General features: G+C 39.7%; 1 pseudogene; it reads left to right on the top strand.

The window, feature by feature from the left end:
• The first annotated feature begins 364 nt into the window (after positions 1 to 364).
• LOC149147299 (uncharacterized) lies at positions 365 to 2,980 on the top strand (annotated as a pseudogene).
• The last annotated feature ends 485 nt before the right edge of the window (positions 2,981 to 3,465 follow it).

Raw genomic sequence — 3,465 nt, 5'->3', positions numbered from 1 at the left:
GAATAAATTTGGGTCTTATTGTATAATGATGTTGGGTACCATCAATTGTTAATTCATATAAATGTTGGTACGACAATCCTACATTAATGTTAAGGCCTATGAAACTCCAACATGGACAAGAGATGTGCATTACAAGAATAAAAAACAAAGTGACTAAGGTTGGGAATAAAAATGAGATGTGCATTACAACAACGAAAAACAAAGAGGCTGGGAATAAAAACTCTTCGTTGCATTTACTCTCAATGGACTACAAGATTTCTCTAATTAATTAATAAAGTCATTGATTCAATTATTCCCACACATTATTTTAATTAGGCCGATAGGCTTTCCTTTGAAAGGGACTTTCGTCGTCCTTTTCTTTTTGATGTTGACACCTGGCATCTATGCCGTTTCCTTTGAAAGGGACTTTCGTCGTCCTTTTCTTTCTGATGTTGACACCTGGCATCTATGCCGTTCAGCGAGCATTCAGCGTCTTCTTCAATTACTTGTCATGGTATCAACTGAGGATCTTTGCAGCTGGCGCGAGTTCTATTGCCCGGGTCTCGCAAAACGGAAAACTGTTATGCCAACGCCTTTCTCCATAATGATGGCGGTCTCGAATCTTCACCCACTACATGAAGCCGGCAGAAATATCCGCAAATTTGTTACAAATTCCTGTAATCCCTGAACAAATCGTTACAAATTACTGAGAAAGCAGTTTAAAGTTAGCAGCGATTCTCCATGTGCCTTCAATGGCGTCCACTGTGACAGAGAAGGGCACGTATTCCTGTAATCCCTGAACAAACCATTACAAATTACTGAGAAAGTAGTTTAAAGTTAGCAGCGATTCTCCATGTGCCTTCAATGGCGTCCACTGTGACAGAGAAGGGCATGTTGTGAGATTAGAATTTGACAATTTTCTGGTCGCAGGGCCGTTTCCATCAAAAGTCTGCAGCCTGAGATATCTCACAGTCCTCTCATTTGCCAACAATGAAATCAAGGGGGAAGTCCCAAAGGATCTCGCCGACTGTACTAATCTGACGCGCTTGGATTTGTCTCAGCATTATCTAGTAGGCTCTCTTCCCAGCTTTGTATCAGAGATGCCCAACCTGGAACTCTTGGATTTTTCAGGCAATAATTTTACTGAGCCCATTCCCCCTGCCTTCGGCCAGTTGAGGAAGTTGCAGATACTTAATCTCTTTTCCAATTTGTTGGGTAGGACTATTCCTGGATTTCTAGGCAATCTGACAAACTTGCTGGAGCTGAATCTGGCCCTTAATCCGTTTGAAAGTGGTCCTATTCCTGTGGAGATTGGAAAATTGACTAAGCTACAGAATCTGTGGCTGATGGAGTGTAATTTACAGGGGAGGATTCCTGTTTCTATTGGGGATTTGAGGGAACTTCAGCTTCTGGATGTATCTAAGAATAATCTAACAGGGCCTTGGCCTCGTAAGGCCATCGTACGAATATTCTTAGGAATCTCACCCTCAAGTTTATTCTGGTAAAGCTGCAAACTAAATATCAATCGGAAAACCAAGAAAACACAAAAAGACGGGGTGCTCGTTTTCACAAAACGCAAGATTTTCTGGACGCCATGCACCCGTCAGAGTATGCATCATGAACAACCAGATCTCCCGGTGGACATCGATTTTGTCATCTGATTCTGCCAGAACTCTGGAATCTGCTGCAGACTTTTAGCACTGGTTAAGGAAACTGGTTACTACGACATACTCGTAGTGAGTGCGACGGCCACTGAAGCAGAGATCAAGAATGCTTATTACATGAAGGCCAGGCAGGTTTTTCCTCTTAAAAATACAAATGATGCTCAGGTGGCACAAAATTTTCAGGGATTAGGAGAAGCTTACCATGTTCCCAGCGATCCAGCACATCGGGCATCATATGATGCACATGGAAATGCAGGTGTATCAATGGAAACAATAATAGAGGCAACAACAGTCTTTGCGATGCTGTTTGGAAGCAAGTTATTTGAAGACTATATAGGCCACCTCACAATTGCTTCTATGGCTTCTTTTGAGAAGATCTTTACTGAAGGCGAGCACACGGATAACAGGAAAGTACAAGAGGAAAGAGAAGAAAATCTTGCACAGGTTTTGAAAGATTGTCTTTATCCGTACGTACAAGGTGAGAAGGGTGGGTTTATAGAAGAAGCTAAATCTGACGTTAAAATTGCTGGGCGGTGCAGCTAATGGAAACAGTATACTGCAGACAATTGGTTACATGTATGAAAGAGAAGCGGCGAAGGAACTTGGAAAGAACGGAGACTTATATTTGGGTTTGTCATTTATAGCCGAATGGCTCAGAAACAGCGGGAACAGGTGCTTTTGCTCTGTTGCAGTTATTAGAAGATATCAAAGAGCAGCGGAGTACGGGGGAGAATTACAGTGAAGCCGATTTTGGAGCATTTTTACAGTCCAACAAAGAATTGATTGTCAACTCACTTTGGAAAGTAAATGTGCCTGACATTGAACGCACTCTCTCGCACGTTTGCCAGATCGTGTTGCAAGATAAGACCCTCTCATATGTGTGCCACACGGTGTTGCAAGATAAGAGTGCAAAGAAAGAAGATCTTCAAGCTCGCGCGGAAGGTTTAAATATTCTGGGAAAGATTTTACAAACCGCAAAACTATAAAACGGAGATCGAATTTCAGAAAAAGACACTTCTCGTGGATTTTATTTTTGTTCAAAGACATATCTGATGTTATGAAGAAACATTTTCTCACATTTTCATTAAATCTTTATCACTGTTAATTGTTCACATGACGAAAAATGTAAAGGGACTCAGAGATCTCCTCCTCCAGCTGGTGGAATTGAATGGCATATATGAAGTAATGAAAAATATTCGCATGGTTTGTTTCTCACACATTCTCATAAATCCAACGCGTTTGTCCATGGTATTTAGCTCTTTATGAGGCTTTTGTAAATTGAGGAAACAAATTTGGTGAAATACTTGAATAAGGTCACGTGAATCTATTGTATATGTTCTTGCAATTAAATCAAGAAAACAAATTCTTGTAGCTGTTTAGCTAATTGTTCTTTACTTCATTTTTTTTTTTAATATTTAGTATACGCTTCCTTTGCATCGAATTTTATCACATTGCTTTGATTAGAAGTCGGAATTCAGGTGCAGAAATTTATAACTGTCTATGCATAATAAACTAGCCCAAGCTTCAGTCTTATCATAATTAAGTCTGATGCAAGAGCATCAACCCACTAACGAAAATGATTTCTAGAAGAAATCACATGGAAGGCACAAGTGTCAAAAGGGAATACAAATTATTAATTTGCAATTTAAAAGCATGGTGAAAATTAAATATGCTAGGGATCTTGGGTTACTTTGGTAGTTAATCCTCAACCAAACTTTGAAAAAAAAAATGTCATATTTAAAATCACAAGGCTGTGCGGCCTTGTTTGATGTTTCAGACATCAAATCATCATGCTAATTTGAAATATTTCCGCAAAGTTCAT

The sequence above is a fragment of the Pinus tabuliformis genome, chromosome 9 (assembly GCF_031772625.1).
Source record: "Pinus tabuliformis cultivar Carrire ecotype Pingquan chromosome 9, CPIR1, whole genome shotgun sequence".
Taxonomy (NCBI): domain Eukaryota; kingdom Viridiplantae; phylum Streptophyta; class Pinopsida; order Pinales; family Pinaceae; genus Pinus; species Pinus tabuliformis.
Note: the sequence above shows the minus strand (reverse complement) of the source record. Positions and strands in the feature narration are given on the sequence as shown.